Source organism: Sciurus carolinensis, unplaced genomic scaffold (genome assembly GCF_902686445.1).
Source record: "Sciurus carolinensis unplaced genomic scaffold, mSciCar1.2, whole genome shotgun sequence".
Classification (NCBI taxonomy): Eukaryota; Metazoa; Chordata; class Mammalia; order Rodentia; family Sciuridae; genus Sciurus; species Sciurus carolinensis.
Genome location: NW_025920154.1, coordinates 1,151,726 through 1,171,982, shown reverse-complemented (window position 1 = coordinate 1,171,982; position 20,257 = coordinate 1,151,726). Strand labels below are relative to the sequence as shown.

The window sequence follows — 20,257 nt, the reverse complement described above, 5'->3', positions numbered from 1 at the left end:
TATACCTTATGGTCATCTGAAATAACACACTTGCTACAGACATGTATTGGGGGATCACACTGAGTTCTCAATAAAACAGGGAGTAATGATAAAAAGTCAAAACTTAGAGTTTGTCTAAATATAACAGACTGGAAAGGTAAACAAAGGGAATAGTGAGTGCAAATCCTTAGGTTATTCCTTGAAACAGATAAAAATCTGTCAATTTTTGATCATTGTCCTAGTAGTATTAATTTCTGGCAGCTATAGTTTAAAGTGTCTCTCAAAGCCCCATGTGTTAAAAACTTGGTCTCCAGGTCATGGTGCTTTTGGGAGGTGGTGGATCCTTTAAGAAGTAGGGTCTAATGGAAGAAATTGCAGTCACTGGAGACATGCCCTTAAAGAGGATTGTGGGACCCTGGTCCCTTCCTATTTTTCTCTTCTGCTTCCTGGATATCATGAGGCATGAGGCAAACAGGTTCATTTCATCATGTAATTACTGAGCCATTAGAGGCCCGGAACAAGAGGTCCACACAACCATGAGCTAAGGCCTCTGACACCATGAACCAAAATAAACATTTTCACTTACTAAGTTGATTATCTCTGACATTTTGTCATAGTAAAAGAAAACTGAATGACAGGGTAGCCAAAAACTAAACTCATACTTAGTATATAGCTGATCCTTAAGCATATAAATTGAACTTATAGGTCCTCTTCCTGCTTTGGACAAGTTACTCACAATAGAAGTGAGGTCTGCATACCTGCCCTTTATTCTGTCACATACATCATCTTTGTTATCCTGGGAATTAAGCAATCTCTCTGGAGGGGAGACAAGTCTAGTTTTCCTATTAAGGAATAAAAATAAATTCATTCAGAAAAAAGTCACTCTATCTTTCCAGGGCTTCCTATTTACAAGACATTCCAGGAAAGATAAAACTGGTGATCAATATTTAGATATGTAGCAACTTATACAAGAGATTCCTAGAAAATTGTTTCCAGGGCCTGGAGCTGAGTGCCAGACTCCACTTCACTCCTGACTATGTTTTGGTGCAGGGTCTGCGCGAGAGCTTCTGGCCTGGGAGAGAGCATTTGAGCAGGGGCTTGGGCCACACTTTCACGTGCACAGTGCATCCCCAGCCTGGTGATGATGGCCGGGACGCAGCCCCTGGCCCTGCAGCTGGAACAGTTGAATCCGCGACCGCAAGAAGCGGATCCTGAGGCCGACATGGAGAAGGCCACAGCTGCCAGAGTGATTGACAGGTTTGATGAAGGGGAAGATGGAGAAGATGATTTCCTGGCAGTGGGTAGCATTAGAAAACTGGCATCAACCTCCCTCTTGGACACAGACAAAAGGTATTCTGGCAAGATGACCTTTAGGAAAGATTGGAAGGAAGACCATTGGGAGCAGATTCTACCAGGTTCATTGGATGATGAAATACCTGATGAGGAAGGGTCTGGAGATGGAGATTCAGAGGGACTGGGTTTTGAGGAATCTGATGAGGATGACCTGAGTGCTGCTGAGGAACAGGATGCTAAGGACGATGGGGAGAGCAGTCTAGCAGGAAGAAAAAAAAGCAGAAGACTCTCTGCAAAAACACCAGGCTTCAGTTTCCAGAGCATTAGTGACTTTGAGAAATTTTCCAAGGGGATGGATGACCTTGGAGCAGTGAGGAGGAGGAAGATGAAGAGGAAGAGAGTGGCATGGAAGAAGGGGACCTCAAGGACGATGGGGAGGGTGAGAGTGAGGAAGACAGGGCTGGAGACAAGAGCAGTGAAGGTGACGGTGTGGTGATGACCTTCTCCAGTGTCAAGGTTTCTGTGGAAGTGGAGAAAGGAAGAGACATGAAAAATCAGATTGCACCATGGGACCAGCTCTTGGAAGGAAGGATCAAACTACAAAAAGCTCTGTTGACAACCAATCAGATGCCTTAATCTGATGTTTTCCCTGTTTTCAAATACAAAGGTGGCCCAGAATTTGCCAGTGCCTTAAAAAATAGTCACAAAGCTCTTAAAGTATTGTTGAGGTCATTGGTAGATCTTCAGGAAGAGTTACTTTTCCAGTACCTAACACTAGACATCTGTGACACTAGACAGCCCAAAGCAGAAAATGAGGAGATTTCTAGTGAAGATGATGAGCTAGTAAAGAGAAGACGTAGAGAAAGTACCCACTGAAGAGGAAGTGGGAGATGGATGGCTATCCCAGCTTCATGGCAAAGCATTTTGCTGACTTCACAGTCTACAGGAACTGAACACTGTGGAAGTGGCATGATAAAACCAAGCTGGATTCTGGAAACTTGGGTAAGGGTTTTGGTGCATTTGAATGGTCGGTCAATCTTGACTTGGATTGATCATATTCTGATGGACAAAGAAAGATTACTTCGAAGAACACAGACCAAGTGCTCTATCTACCGAGTTCTTGGCAAACCTGAACCAGAAGCTCAACCTGTACTAGAGGGTTTGCCAGGAGAACTGGAGATCCTTCCTCAAGTTCTTGCCAATGCTCACCTGAAGGACATGCCTGAAGAAATATTTATTGATGATGACTTTTACCACCAGCTCTATCGAGAACTCATAGAATGAAAGACCAGCTCCTTGGATCCCAATGATTAGGTGGCCATGGGAAGACAGTGGCTTGCAATCCAGAAGCTATGAAACAAAATCCACAAGAAAGTAGATAGGAAAGCCAGCAAAGGAAGGAAACTTCGCTTTCATGTCCTTAGCAAGCTCCTGAGCTTCATGGCACCTATTGACCATATTACAATGAATGATGATGCCAGGACAGAGTTGAATTGATCTCTTTTTGGCCAGTTCAACCCTCCTGATGCTAGCCTTGGGGACTGATGTTGCTGTCTCCTTTGCTGTGGGCCTCAGGGGGTGCATCCCTGTACCCCGCCAGATCTGCTGGCTGCTCATCCAGGAGGCAGCTGTGATTCCAAGGTGCTGAGCCAAGAGGGGATCCCTGGGAAGGAGCTCTGCCCAGAACATGAGCCTAGTGCCTGCAAAGGCACCTCTCCGTGTCATTAACCATCTCAAATAAACAGTATTATCACACCAAAAAAAAGAAAAGAAAAGAAAAGAAAATTGTTTCCAAAGAATTTACAGTACTAAAATCCTACATTTAAAAAGAAAGGAAAGAAATTTAAAAAGATTGCAAATCAATCACCTCAATTCCTACCTTAAAAATAGTAGAGTATTCTCATTGTTTACAGAACAGGCTAGGCTCTTTGAAGATTGCCACTACAAACTTACAATCCTGAAAGAAGAGGAAGTCACAGTTCTCTTAATGGCTCCTGGTGCAAGCTGTGCCCCTCATATGAGAGCTGAGCCCAGGCCAGCACATCTACAGTGGGTTCCCCAGTGTTTAACCCCACAGTCAGTTATGTGGCCCTGGTGGCATGCCCTGAAGCTGGCATGGCATGGCTCTGCTCTCAGGCACACAAAGGTCATTGCCATCACTGGAAGCTTCTGTGGAAGAAATAATGCTGAGCCCTCAAGACCTGATGTCACTTACCAGGATCCTTAGGGAGCTCAGCCACTGAAGCAGCAATTTGGTGGCTTTTGCTTTTACAAGAAAACAGTTTTTGAAGTGTGCCCCAAATTCCATGAATCAGGGACTGAAACAGTTTAGATTTGCAAATGAATTAGTCTAATCAAGAAGTTTAAATTGAAGAAATGAAAATCAGCTCTCATGACCAAGTTACTTTAGCATAACAATTTAATTGATAGTGAAAGCATAACATGTAAAATCATCAGTTAAACCTCTTCCATGGAGGAAGATCTTCTGACTGTACTGAAGCTCACTGAAATGGTAAAGAATTCAGGGTGATCAAATTGATGTGGTCTCCTTAAATCATTTATTGTGATTTTATTTTTGTGAGTTAATTAGAATGAAGTAATTTTCTTCCAGAAAACTAAAAGTAGAAAAAGAAGAACAAAAGTAAAATAGGCAGAAAAAAAACAATAGTAAATATCAGAGCAGAGGGCAATCAAATTTAAAAAACAGAAGAAAATAAACAAAGCAAAACCCTTGTTTTTTAAGAATATCAATCTTTAGTCAAAGTGATCAGGACAGACAAAGCAAGAATTCCCAATATCAAGCATGAGAAATATGACATCTCTACAGATTCTGCAGATATTAAGAATAAAATTAAAGAAAATTATGACAATTTTATGCTAGTAAATTACACAATTTAGATTAAATAGACAAATTCTTTGGAAGATACTTTGGTGAAAATAAGGTGAGTACCTAGGATCAGTAGTGTACACCTGTAATCCCAGCTACATGGAATGCTCAAACAGAAGAATCACTTGAGTCCAGGAGTTGGAGGCCAGACTGAATGATATAGTAAGACTTTGTCTCAAAAAAATAAATAAATAGAAAATAAATAAACTTAGGCACACTAAAATTTGGGAGAAAATATTTAAGCAGAGAACATTTCATGAATCAAGCAACACCCATTAACAAGCAATTTAGGCTCCACTAAATAGGGCACCAAGGATAAACTCTTATGGGATCAAGTCAAAGAAAATATTTGGTTAAACTGGAAAGTCTGTACTTAGATGTTAGTTGATTTCTGAGGTGAATTTACACGTTAGTAAAGTCTTTCATTAAAGATTAATTGGTGGTTTCTAATTGGATAAGTTTAAGTTTCATTTTGTCATTTACATTGGGTTAGGCTTAGGTGTCAGTTGCTTAAGTAGGAACTCAGGACACTAAAGCTGTCTCACCCTAATGACCTCCCATTGTTTGCTTAGTACTAGGGATTGAATCCAGGGATACTTAATAACTGAGCCACATTCCCAGCTCCTTTTTCATATTTTATTTTGAGCTGGAACCTCATTAAGATGCTGGGGGCCTTGCTAAATTGCTGAGGCTGGTTTGAGGAAGCAGGATACTGGGATCATGCCCTTGGGGATTATATTATCCCTACTCAAGCTCTCTCTGCTTCCTGGCTGTAAAGAACTGAGTGTCTTTCTTCCAGCATGCCCTTTCACTATGATGCTCTAACTCACCTTGGGCTCAGAGTCAGTCAACCATGGAACCATGAGCCAAAATAAATTCTTCCTTCTGTAAGTTGTTCTTGTCAGGTCTGTGGGTCACAGTGATGAAGAGATGACTAGCACACCCTTGTTTTTACTTTATGTTTAAATAATAGATCCAAGTTGGATGAGGTAGTATATCCCATAATTTCAGTTACTTGGGAGATTCAGACTGGAGGATCACTTGAACTCATAAGTTGGACACCAGTCTAGGCAATAGAACATAATTCAATAAGTAAATAAATAAGTCCTCGCTCAGGGATGAAGCATATTAAAAAGTAAAGTCCAAGCTGGATGTGGTAGAGCATGCCCATAGTCCCAATTACTTGGGAGGCTGAGGCAAGGAATCACTTGAACCCAGGAGTTCAGGGCTACTCTGGGAAACAGAGAAGACACTGTTGAAGAAGAAGAAGGAAAAGGAGAAGGAGAAGGAAGGGGGAAAAAAAGAAAATTCTAGCTGAAACTAATAATCCATGCTGTCCTGATCAGTCAACCATAGGACTTGTTTTCACCCAATGTGTGCCTACTCATGAACTCTTAACTCTTCTCTGCAGTCTAGTTTTCAATGCATAATTAGAATAAGCTCAAACTCCTTCTTTCTTATAGTTAAAGAATCCTGACTTTTCCCAGTGAGTAAACTTCTTTTTTGGCTTTCTATTCCTTGGCTAGTAAGTTTATAAAATCAGGTTTTTTTTGTTTGTGTCTCTGTTTGGTTGTTGTGATATTGGTTTAAATGACTGACAATCTTATTTGTCAATGTAACCATGACTGTGCATTATCAGATACTTTCTCAGTCTCATAGTTTTGTCCAACATACAAGAACTAATAAATAATGGGGACACAGTTGGGAAATTTCTCATCATATTTTCCCTCCCTAATAGGGAAAACTGTTTTTCCCACACGCATCTTTCAATTGTAAGGCAACACAGGAGAGCAGAAAACCTACAAACTAAGGAAGATGAATTAGAAGGATCCAGAAAACCTAGGTTCTTTATGGCACCCTTCAAATTTGAAGTCAAGCATAAGACAAAACTAAAAAAAAAAAAAAAAAAAAAAAAAAAAAAAAAAAAAAAAAACCTGGATTTGGAATTAAGATGTTATTCCAAACAGACCCTAAAATAAAGAAATGAATGCATGATGGAGGTATAACAGGATGGTGAGAACTCAAATATTCCAGGCTGATAATATTAGCAAGTATTCCTTAATCCTGTGTTTCAGGGAAATCCTAGAAGATAGATTCAAATAAAGAGGATAGTGACTGAAAGAAAACACAGTTTTCATAAAAAGTGGCATTCAAACCAGGTGTGGTGGCACACACCTGTATTCATAGCTATGTAGGAGGCTGAGGCAGAAGGATCATAAATTTGAGATCAGCCTGAACAACTGAAACTCTGTCTCAAAATAAAATTTTAAAAGGGACTAGAAGTATAACTTAGTGGCAGAGGTCTTGCCTAGCTTGTGCCAGGTATTGAGTTTGATCCCCATCTTAAAGAGAAAAACAAAAAAGGAAAAGAAAAGGTGTTCATTATAATCTGTAGTATAAATTGACTGGTGTGCCATAATTTGAAATCCCACTGATTTGGAAAAACAAATTTATGTGCCCAAACTAAACCAACCTTCAGTGCAGAAATGATAGCTGAATACTAAATAGTATTTAAAGTCTGGAGCTCTACCTCTGTTGGAAGATATCTTTTTTTTATTTTTAATTTCCTTGTGGCGTGGAATTAAACCTAGGGCTCCTACATGGTATTAAGTGGACTTTGACAGGCAAAATAGATAAATAAATAAATCTTACAGAAAAATAGTTTTCAAGTTTCTCTTAATATAGTATATTATTTAAAATTGCCTCAGATCAGAGATTGTTTAAGACTAGAAAAAATGAGTAGCCTCAATATCAATACTGTACTTAGTTAACTAGAATATTCTGACTTAAAAACTGTGCATAATCTGGGAATAGTGGTGTATGCTTGTGGTCTCATCTACCTACCCAGGAGGTTGAGGCAAGAGAATCACTTGAGCCAGATGTTCAAAACCAGCCTGGACAACAAAGCAGGACCCCATCTCAATACAAGCAAAGTATGTGAAGACAAAACCTTTGATTGTGATTTTTTTAGGACATGGAACTACCTAGAATCAAATAGAAAAACATTTAGTATTTGAAAGAACTTTATTGTGATAAAAATATGAGGCCTGAACAATGGTGCATCCTGTACATCAAACAAATCCTTCTCACTTTCAGGAATCACATAGACCACAACACAGTAATTCTAGGTGACTTTAACGCACAGCTATCACCACTAGATAGATCTTCCAAACAAAATCCAACCAAAGAAACCATAGAACTCAATAACACAATCAATAACATAGACTTAGTAGACATATATAGAATATTCCATCCATCAATGAGCAGATTCGCTTTCTTCTCAGCAGCACATGGAACCTTCTCAAAAATAGACCATATGTTATGCCACAACGCAGCCCTTAGGAAATGCAAAACAATAGAGATACTGCCATGTGTTCTATCAGATCATAATGGACCCAGAGTAGAAATCAATAACAAAATAAAAAAGAGAAATTCCTCCAACACCTGGGCACTAAATAATATGCTATTGAATAAAACATGGATAACAAAAAACATCAGGGAGAAGATTAAAAAATTCTTAGAGGTCAATGAGAATGACGATACACCATATCAAAATCTCTGGGACACTATGAAAGCGGTACTAAGAGGAAAATTTATTGCATGGAGCGCATTCCAGAAAAGAATGAAAAGTCAACAATTAAATGACCTAACATTACAGCTCAAAGCCCTAGAAAAAGAAGAACATAAAACAGCAAAAGTAGTAGAAGACAGGAAATAATTAAAATCAGAGCTGAAATCAATGAAATTGAAACAAAAGAAACTATTCAAAAAATTGACAAAACAAAAAGTTGGTTCTTTGAAAAAGTAAACAAAATAGACAAACCCTTAGCCACAGTAACAAAGAGAAGGAGAGAGAAGACTCAAATTACTAAAATACATGATGCAAAAGGAAATATCACAACAGACACCACTGAGATACAGAACATAATGAGAAGCTACTTTGAAAATCTCTATTCCAACAAAATAGAAACTACCAAAGACATTGACAAATTTCTAGAGACATATGCTCCTCCCAAACTGAACCAGGAGAACATACACAATTTAAACAGATCAATATCAAGCAATGAAATAGAAGAAGCCATTAAAAATCTACCATCCAAGAAAAGCCCAGGACCAGATGGATTGTCAGCCGAGTTCTACAAGACCTTTAAAGAAGAACTCATTCCAACACTTCTCAAAGAATTCCAGGAAATAGGAAAGGAGGGTACCCTACTGAACTCATTCTATGAAACTAATATCACCCTCATACCCAAACCAGAAAAAGACACATCAAGGAAAGAAAATTTTAGACCAATATCCTTGATGAATATAGCTGCAAAGATCCTTAACAAAATATTGGCAAACTGTATCCAAAAACATATTAAGAAAATTGTGCACCACGATCAAGTGGGGTTCATCCCTGGAATGCAAGAATGGTTCAACATTTGTAAATCAATAAATGTAATCCATCATGTCAATAGACTTAAGGATAAGAATCATGTGGTTATTTCAATTGACACAGAAAAAGCGTTTGACAAAATACAACACCCCTTCATGCTCAAAACACTAGAAAAAATAGGGAGAGTAGGAACATACCTGAACATTGTAAAGGCTATTTATGCTAAGTCCATGGCCAACATCATTCTTAATGGAGAAAAACTGGAACCATTCCCTTTAAAAATGGGAACAAGACAGGGATGTCCTCTTTCACCACTTCTATTCAACATTGTCCTCGAAACTCTAGCCAGAGCAACTAGGCAGACTAAAGAAATTAAAGGGATATGAATAGGAAAAGAGGAACTTAAGCTGTCACTATTTGTGGATGACATGATTCTATATTTAGAGGATCCAAAAAACCTCCTCCAGAAAACTTCTAGACCTCATCAATGAATTCAGCAAAATAGCAGGCTATAAAATCATCACACATAAAGCTAAAGCAATATTATACGCAAGCGACAAAACAGCTGAAAGGGAAATGAGGAAAATAACCCCATTTTCAATAGCCTCAAAAAAAAATAAAATACTTGGGAATCAATCTAACCAAAGAGGTAAAAGATCTCTACAATGAAAACTACAAAATATTGAAGAAAGAAATTAAGGAAGACCTTAGAAGATGGAAAGATCTCCCATGTTCTTGGATAGGCAGAATTAATATTGTCAAAATGGCCATACTACCAAAAGTGCTATACAGAATCAATGCAATTCCATAAAAAATCCCAATGACGTACCTTACAGAAATAGAGCAAGCAATCATGAAATTCATCTGGAAGAATAAGAAACCCAGAATAGCTAAAGCAATCCTTAGCAGGAAGAATAAAACAGGGGGTATCACAATACCAGAACTTCAACAATACTACAAAGCAATAGTAACAAAACAGCATGGTATTGGCACCAAAATAGACAGGTAGATCAATGGTACAGAATAGAGGACATGGACACAAACCCAAATAAATACAATTTTCTCATACTAGACAAAGTTGCCAAAAATATGCAATGGAGAAAAGATAGCCTCTTCAACAAATGGTGCTGGGAAAACTGGAAATCCATATGCAACAGAATGAACCTAAACCCCTATCTCTCACCCTGAACAAAACTCAACTCACAATGGATCAAGGACCTTGAAATCAGACCAGAGACCCTGCAGATTATAGAAGAAAAAGTAGATCCAAATCTTCACTTTGTTGGCTTAGGATCAGACTTCCTCAACAGGACTCCCATAGCACAAGAAATAAAAGCAAGAATCAATAACTGGGACAGAATCAAACTAAATAGCTTTCTCTCAGCAAAGGAAACTATCAGCAATACGAAGAGAGAGCCTACAGAGTGGGAGAATATCTTTGCCACTCATACTTCAGATAGAGCACTAATTTCCAGAATATATAAAGAACTCAAAAAACTCTACACAAAGAATACAAATAACCCAATCAACAAATGGGCTAAGGATATGAACAGATACTTCACAGAAGAAGATATACAAGCAATCAACAAACATATGAGAAAATGTTCACCATCTTTAGTAATAAGAGAAATGCAAATCAAAACTACACTAAGATTCCATCTCACCCCAATTAGAAAGGCGATTATCAAGAATACAAGCAACAATAGGTGTTGGAGAGGATGTGGGGAGAAAGGTACACTCATACATTGCTGGTGGGGCTGTAAATTAGTGCAGCCACTCTGGAAAGCAGTGTGTAGACTCCTTAGAAAACTTTTAATGGACCTACCATTTGACCCAGCTATCCCACTCCTAAGCCTATACCCAAAGGACTTAAAATCAGCATACTACAGAGATACAGCCACATCAATATTCATAGCTGCTCAATGCACAATAGCCAGACTGTGGAACCAACCTATATGCCCTTGGATTGATGAGAGGATAAAGAAACTGTGATATATATATATCACAATGATATATATATATATATATATATATATATATATATATACACAATGGAATATTACTCAGCTATAAAGAATAATAAAATTATGGCATTTGCAGTCAAATGGATGAAATTGGAGAATATCATGTTAAGTGAGATAAGCCAATCTCAAAAATCCAAAAGACAAATGATATCACTGATAAGCGGATGATGACACATAATGGGGAGTGCAAGGGGGCAAGAATGGAGGAAGAAGGGACTGTATAGAGGGAAAAGAGATGTTGGAGAGTGGGGGAAGCAAAAAAATAGCGGAATGAATCAAACATCATTACTCTATGTAAATGTATGAATATGCAAATGGTATGCTGTTACTCCATGTACAAAGAGAAACAACATGTATCACATATGTTTATAATAAAAATAAATTTAAAAAATAAATAAATAAATAAAGTGTATAATTCACAAAAAAAATATGAGACCTGTCTAGATTTTGCATGTGACTGTTCAACTCCTAAGGCAATCCTGGTTTTCAGAACTTAATTGTTTTCATCCACCAGAAATAACCTCCTACCAATATGTGCCTGTGAGATCATGGATGACACTGGGATATAAACATTCTCCTAAAGATCTGAAATAAACCTTCACACATTAGATTGTCCAATTGGGGAATTTAATACACTGCAAAGGGTATGTACTGTTGGACAGGACTGTGGCAGAGCAGGAAGCAAAAGGGGAACTCACCAGAGGCACAAGTTTAAGTGAGGAGAGTAAAACACTCAATAACTAAGATAAATAGGAGAAAAGATGAAAGATTAGAGGATAAATGTGTTTCCCAGCAGTTCCCTAGATTGAGATTTAAAAAGCAGGAAGACCACTCCTTGGTGAGTTAGGGAACTCAGGGAACTCACTGAAATTCAATACTGGACAGTAGAAGAAATCAAAGAAACACAGAAAATCAGAAACTCTGAACATAATATAAAAAATAATACAGATGTGCCAGCTGGGCTGGCATGGTAGTCATGGGTGCTAAGATGACGGAAACAGGCAAGAGAGAGTAAAGTGTGGTGAAAAATTAGCTTGGGAAACTTGTGAAATAGATAGGTAGACTTATTTTGTGGACACAATACAAGTGGGGGAAGTGGTTTGAGTGAAAAGCAACAAAAATTGCTCTACCCATGGATAAATAGTTTAGTAGGAACTATGTCCCTGGAATAGGAACAATTTATTAGTGCTGTGTGGCCATGAGCAGGGGCAGAAGATTAGGAACTCATAAAGAAAGCTCCCACGATGATCCCACAGACACCTATTATGGCCCCAGAGTGTGCCTGAACCAATGTGACTAAAACAGGCACAAAGAAAATTGTGAACAGGTCATCCAGGCTTCAGTCATCAAGGAGAAAGAGAGATCTCCTTGTTGCTGGTATCCCATAAGAGTTATTGGGAAGATGCCAGTAATGGCCAGTCAGGAGCATCTTCACTCCAGGTCTGATCCTGGGTAATTCACATTCATAGCAGTGAATACAAAACTTCTGGAGGTTTAGACTTTGCAGGCTAAAAGTGGAATGTACAGGAGGCCCCCAAGGCCAAGACATGGGGCAGAGATCAGCATCTCCCCCAAAACAGGGAGTATGGATCAAATCTCCAATAATCACCAACAGAGCTCCAAAGTTCTACCAAGACTAGATCCCAACTACTACAACTTCCAATTTAGAATTATACACAGTTCCTGCTACAGGAATACACAATTTTTCAGCACTCCCCAATCTGTACCATGCTATCATGGGAGATAAGAAACTGAGAACTACTACAATCAGATTTGGCTCCTAGCCACAATTGGCAGCTCAGTGAGGAATACAAAGATGTTGAACTTAACAATCCCAGCTCTTGCTTGACACAAAAGTTACAGAGTCCAAAAATAAACACAAAGAATGAAAATTCATCATTGCCAAACAAATAGAGGATTGTTTCACCTCAGCAGAAACAATCCTTCACTTCTCATCAAAATTTTTTCCTTTTGTTTATATTCCCCACATTTTAACTTTTTTATTTTAACTTTTAAATTTTTTTCAAACTTAATTTTATTTATTTATTTATGGAAAAAAGTTTTTCCATTTTGTATGATTGTGTGCATGTGTGTTGAGGAGTGTTCTTACTATACAAATAGGTATATATATGTATATTTTATACCATTTTACATTCCTTTTAATTGTTTTTATCTTCACCCGTAATTATTTAGATTTGAGTTGACTTAGGTGGGGTAAAATAATATGTAATTTTGAGTTATAATGATCTTATATTTGTTGTTTGTTCATACCTTGATTTTTGTTCCTCTTATTGCTTCTTCATTCTTTCCTCACTAATTGCCAAATTTTCTTTTCCCTCTTGCCCTCTTTTTCTTTTTATTACTTTTAGTTAGTTTTACTCTTTCTTATTTATAACCATCATCTGCTACCTATCTCCTATCTCTCCTTTGTTCACTTTTAAATATTTCAAACATTCTCCTTTCCTCCATACCCTGTTTTCTCTTCACTTAAGAAACTGCAGTTTCACAGGTGCTGGGATTGTGGCTCAGTGGTAGAGTGTTTGCCTTGCACATGTGAGGCACTGTGCTTCTTAGCACCACATAAAAATAAATAAATAAAATAAGGTATTGTGTCCATCTACAACAAAAAATATCTTTAAAAAAAGAAAACTGTAATTCCATCATCATAATTGTATAGTTTGTGTAATCACTACCCCATTCATATTGTGATTATTAATACAATGGATGAAATAGTATACACCTGATATTTAATGCCTGATCGAGTTCATGGCTGTTTATTGTTGGTGCTAATGTTAAATGATGACTCACTGTCCTTACATAGATGATAATTAGTGTGTAGATGTCAAAGTAGACCCTGGACATTTATATTATGGCTTTATACTCCTTGCTAACATTATTGCTATTTCTGGCTCCCCACTTTTACTTGAGTGGCTGGAAAATAGAGATCCTGTTACTGGGCAAAATTCACAATTCATTCAAGTAACAGCAAATCTCTCTCCAAACATGATCTAGCCCCATTCAAGCCTCAACAATACTTCAACACATAAAATAGGGGACACAAAAACCTCAAAACAACAATCAGATCCCAAATAAGAATAACCAGAGAGGGTCCTCAGGACCCATGCTTGCACTTCTACTCATACATCAAAAACAGAGAGAAGTCCCAGAACAAAAATGATAACTGCACCTAAAGAACAAGGGGAATCCATCTCAACTAATGCAAAAGTTCAAGACCTCTGAAAACATAAGGAAACAGGCAAACAAATCTCCCTCCAAAATGCATAATTCCCAAACAAAAGATAGAAATGTATAGAAATGGATAAAATTCCAGAGAATGGCTATAAAAATTCCATTGTTAAAATGTTCAAAGAACCAAAAGAAGATCTAAGGAATGAATTAAGAGAGCAAATACAGGAGATAAAATATCCTTTTATTTAAGAAATAGAGATATTGAAAAGAAACCAATCAGAACTCTTGGTAATGAATAACAAAATAAATCAAATTAAAAATTCAATGAAAACCATCACCAACAGATAGATTGCTTTAAAAATAGAACTTTGGACCTTGAAGATAGAACTTTGGGCTTTGGAGATAGAACTTTGGACCTTGAAAATAGGGTATATAAACTTGAATACTCAGTATTCAATACATAAATAAAAATAAAAGACCATGATGGAATATATAAGAACTCTGGAACAGAATCAAGAGAAAAACCTGAGAGTCATTGGAATAGAAGAGAACTGGAAATACAAGGTAAAAGCTAATTCCTATTCTTAATAGAATGTCTTCAGTGAGATACTAGTAGAATTTTACCCCATATTACAAAAGAGATAGATGCCCACATATAGGAGAACCTCCAACAGAGAAGATCAGAACAAATGCTTCCAAGAGACTTCAAAATAAAACTTCCTAACATAGAAAATAATAAAAGAATACTAAAATCTTTAAGAGAAAAATGTCAGGTCACATTTGGAGCAAATAGTAAGGCTCACTCCTGATCTGTCAGCTTAGACCCTAAAATCAAGGAGAGCCTGGAGTAAGATATACCAACCTCTAAAAGAAAACAATTGCCATCCAAGGCATACTACATACAGAGGAATCCAAAAACAAAACCCAAATCTCCCAAACAGAGGAATTTCATTAGAAGAGTAGCCAATTAAATGAAAACAAGACAGAATTAAATGTAGCAAGCAAACCAAAATGGGGGAAAGATACAAATAGGTCCATAATAATGCAATAGTCTTGACTACTCAATTAAAAGACACATTAGAAGAATGGATTAAAAAGCAAGTTCAAACTATATGCTGTTTGCAAGAAACTCATTTGACAGATAAAGATATCCACAGGAATGAAATTAAAAGGATAAAAAATACATTTTATGCAAATGAAATCCAAAAACAAGAAGGAGTAGCTGACAAAGCAGATTTTGAGCAAAAAATAAAAGAGACGAAGATCACTACATACTGATTAAGGGAAGAATTCAACAAGAAGATGTACTAAATATATATGCCCCAAATGTCAGTGCACCTAATTACATAGAAAAAAATACTTCTTGATATTAAATTCAGTTAGACCCCAAAACAAAAATACTGGGTGATTTTAACATACCCTTATTACCAATATGCAGGTTATCTAAACATAAAATCAATATTTTCATCCTAAATAATACTGTTAAACAAAAGGGTCTAGTATACCGCTACAGAGTATTTCACTCCAAAACAGCTGAACTTACTGCCTTCTCAGCAGCACACAGAACCTTCTCCAAAATAGACCTTATTCTAGGTCACAATGTATCAGTAAAGACAAAAAAATTATATAATTGCATGCATCCTACCAGATCATAAAGAAATAAAACTAAAAACAAACAGAAAAAATAATAAAAGCAACCTAAACACATGAAAAGTGAACAATGCTCTTCTAAATGAAAAGTGGATCATACAAGAAGTCAAGAAATTCTTAGAAACAAATGAGAACATATATGCAGCATATCAAAATCTTTGAGACAGTAAGGAAGCACTTCTAGGAGAAAAATTTATAGCATTGAGTCACTACATTAAAAAATTAAAATGAGTTTGTCAGAATGAACCCAACTACTATGAGTAACTCTAAAACTCTAATTTAAAAAAAATGAACCAAAATAAATCTTTTCTCTTTAAAGAGAGAGAGAGAGATTCCAAATAAATAAGCTTATGCTCTACCTCAAGCACTTATAAAAGGAAGTATAAATGAATCCCAAAATCAGTAGAAGGCAAGAAATAATTAAGAGATAAAAGCCGTGAATTTGAGAATAAAAAAATTCTAGACCTATATGACTTGCCCAAATTGAACCAGGAAAATATAGAAAACCTTGACAAACTCATGCAAAATAATGAAAGTAAAACAATACTTAAAAGTCTTCCAACAAAGAAAAGGCCAGGACCAGACATATTCTCATCTGAGTTCTACCAGATCTTTAAAGAAGAATTAAACCAATCTTTCTCAAATTATTCCATAAAATTGAAAGTGTGGGAACACTCTGAAATACATTCTATGAAGCCAGTATAACCCCAATTCCCAAATCAGACAAAGAAACATCAAGGAAAGAAAACTACAGACCAATATCCCTGATGAACATAGATGGAAAAATTCTTTAAAAAAAAATTGGCAAACCACATTCAAAACACATCAAGAGGATAATATACCATGATCAAGTGAATTTCAACCCAGGAATGCAAGGTTGGTTCAACAAATGAAAATCAGTAAATGTAATTTGCCACATAAAGATAACTAAAGATAATAATCATATGTTCATCTCAATAGATGTCATAAAGGTCTTTGATAAAATCAAGCGCCATTCATGTTAAAAACTCTGGAGAAACTAGAGACAGAAGGAACTTACCTCAACATTTTAAAGGCTATATATAGCAAACATCATATATGCCAACATCATACTGAAGGTACAATAACTGAAAGCATTTCCTCTAAACTCAGGAACATGACAGGATTTCCACTCTCACTATTTCTATTCAATATTGTTCTCAAAACTCTAACCACAGCAATTAAATAAGAAAAGGAAATTTAAGTGATACAAATAGAAAAAAACAGAAGTCAAACTGTCTCTATTTGCTGATAACATGATTTTACATCTATGAAACTCCACTAGATTTCTAGAGATGATAAATGAATTCAGTCAAGTAGCATGATACAAGATCAACATTCATAAATCAAGAGCTTTCTTGTACTTCAACAGTGATTATGCTGTGAAAGAAATAAGGAAAAATATCCCATTAACAATAACTTCAAAAAAAAATACTTGGGAATTAAACTAACCAAGGAAGCAAAAGATCTCTACAATAAAAATTATAGAACACTAAAGAAAGAAATCGAAGAAGACACAAGAAGATGGAAAGACCTCTCATGTTCTTGGACAGGCAGAATTAATATTGTCCAAATGCCCATATTACCAAAAATGTTATACAGATTCAATGTGATCACCATCAAAATCCCAATGACATTCCCCACAGAACTAGAAAAAATATCTCTAAAATTCATTTGGAATAATAAGAAACAAAATAGTCAAATCTACCTGGATCAAGAAGAGCAATGCAGTAGGCATCACAATACTTGATCTCAAATTATACTGTAAAGCTAAAGAAACAAAACCAGCATGATATTAGCATCAAAATAGATATGAAAGCTAATGGAATAAAATAGAAGATTATGTAATTATGATTAATATACAAAACACTCAAAAAGCTTAACACCAAAACAACAGCAACAACAACAAAAATAATTCAATCAATAAATGGACATTCCTCAAAAGAAGGGAGGTAAATATCCAAAAAATACATAAAAAATGTTCAACACCTATACATGTCAGGAAAATGTAAATACAAACTACATTAAGATCTCATCTCACTCCAATCAAAATGACAATTATCAAGAATACAAATACTACGTGTATATCTAAAAGGAACAAATAGAAACAAAAGGGAACACAAATAATAATAAATGCTGGCAAGAATATGGGGGAAGGGTACATTGCTGGAGAGCAAATTAGTACAACACTGTGGAAAGCAGTATGGAAATTCTACAACAAACTAGGAATGAAACCACCATATGACCCTCCTTTCTCACTTCTTGGTATTTATCCAAAAGAACTAAAATCAACATATTATAATGACAAAGCCACATCAGTGTTTATAGCAGCACAATTCACAATAGCCAAATTATGGAACCAGTCTACCTGCTCAATAGATGAACAGATTAAGAAAATGTGGCATGTATATATAGGGAAGTTTTACTCTTCCATAGAGAAGAATGAAATTATGGCATTTGCTGATAAATGGATGGAATTGAAGAACATTATGCTAACTGAAATAAGCCTGAGAGAAAATCAAGGATTGAACATTTTCTCTCATACAGAAACTAGAGCAAAATAGGGGGGAAAGTGGGGAGGAGATCATATAGCATAAATATATCAGGAAGATCAGTTGAGTAGGAGATTGAGAGTCAGGGAGGGGGAATAGAAAAGGGGAGAAAATGCAGACTACATTTAACAAAATCACACTATGTATAACATAGTGAATTACATCTTTATGTATATGTATAAAGTGCCAATCAGAAATAAAATAATAACAAGTGAAAGAAAGAGCAGTAGTTGAGGAAGGAGAATAGGAGGAGGGAGCAGGGAGGAATGGAGGTCACTGGGGACTGAAATGTAGTAAATCATTCCATGCATGTATGATTTTATCAAAATGAACCCAACTATTATGTATAACTATTGTTAGGGTTTGGATGTGAAGTTTCCCCCAAAAGCTTATGTGTGAGTCAATGCAAGAAAGTTCAGAGGAGAAATGATTGGGTTATGGGAATCTTAAACCAATCAATGAATTAATCCCCCCAATGGGATTAACCGAGTGATAACTGAAGGTGGGTAAGGTGTGGCTGGAGGAGGTGGGTCATCGAGAGCACGCCTTTGGGGTGTATATTTTGTATCTGTTGAATGAAGTCTCTCTCTTTCTCTCTCCTTTCTGATTGTCTTGTGAGCCACTTCCCTTCACCACACTCTTCCGTCATGGTGTTCTACCTCACCTTGAGCCCTGAGGGATGGAGCTGGATGTGTATGGACTGAGACCATGAGCCCCCAAATAAACTTTTCCTTCTCTAAAATTGCTTTTTTTGGGTCTTTCAGTCATAGCAGCAAGAAGACTGACTGAAACAACTTATAGTTGTTTATATGCTCTAATAAAGTAAATTAATTAAAAATAATTAAGGAGGGATGGAAGAATGGAAGTTCATTGGATCAGACAAATGGGAGTGAAGGGAAGAGATTGGGAATGGGAATAGGAAAGATAGTGGAATGAATCAGACATAACTTTCCTATGTTCATATATGAATACACAACCAGTGTAACTCCACATAATGTACACCACAAGAATGGGAAGTTATACTCCATATATGTATAACATATCAAAATGTCATGTATAACTAAAAAGAACAAATTAAAAAATTTAATTTAAAAAATAAAATATAGTATAGTCAATTAACTGTGGCTTCAACAATAAATTGAACAATATATTGTTGAACAAATAAATTGTGAATAATTCTGCTAAAAACACAGGCTTTCAATAATTTGGGGTATGTACCCAGAAATGGAATAATTTGGTATAGATAATATGGTAAATCTATTTCTACTTTTTGAGAAACTGCCACACTGTTTTCTACAGTGGTTGTATCATTTTAAAAACATGCCTACCAACAATATTCAAGGGTTCCAATTTCCCCACATTCTCACCAATACTTGTCATTTTGAGATATGCATTTTTTTAAAATTGGTGGTAGATCATGTACTTAGCATGTAAGAAGCCATGGAGTCAATCATCAGCACAAAAAAAAAAAAAAACACACACCAATACTATTTAATAAAAATTTTTAAAATTTAAGCTAAAACCAAAGCTATGTTCAAGACAATCTGATTATGTCAATTAATGTTTTTAACTTAAAGATCTAAGTCAGAGCAAAAATTCCATAATGAACAAAATATCAAAATTTTAAATATAGATCATTACTAGTGATTTTTTCTTTTGCTTCATTTTCCATGGCACTGCTAAAGTCATTCCTTAATTTTCACTTTGCCAAGAACTTCACTGTGGATCTCTTATTTTTTCCTATCATTTTAATTTGAGGGTGTTTGTGACAGACAACCTGGCCTTTGAAGTACTGGTCACCAAATGTAAGAATTCAAATGTAGACATGGTTTTCTCTCAAAATGTTGAGCTTCAGGCTAAACAGAAGTTGGGTGGGATTTGGAGATAGGGCAAAGTTTGTATGAATTATGGAGAATTGAGGACCAAGTTTTTAGGTGCTACATTAAAAGAAGAGCACACAGATAGCACAGAGGTTAAGAAGACATCAGTGGGTGCTTACTCAACAGCAACCTCCAAAGGCCACTCCTGGCTATTAGGATACATTCTCTCTTGCCATTTGTACAGTCTTTCTGTCCCTGCCTCTGTTGTAGGTAGATGTAGTTATATAACTCAAGTCTAATAGGTAAAGGTAGAAAGCCACGGGGAGGAAGAGCTTCTGACAATTTTTTTTCTTCCTGGTCAAAGAAAGCCTAGTTTCTTCCCATCCTCTAAACCTGCCTTTGAAGAAAATTGCTGTCTAATGCTTTTGCAGATATCTAAAAACCACAAGACAACAAACATGAGGCTG

The 20,257-nt window shown here is 36.3% G+C and overlaps 1 pseudogene; it reads left to right on the top strand.

Moving 5' to 3' along the window:
- The first annotated feature begins 1,123 nt into the window (after window positions 1-1,123).
- LOC124974549 (protein AATF-like) lies at window positions 1,124-2,817 on the top strand (annotated as a pseudogene).
- The last annotated feature ends 17,440 nt before the right edge of the window (window positions 2,818-20,257 follow it).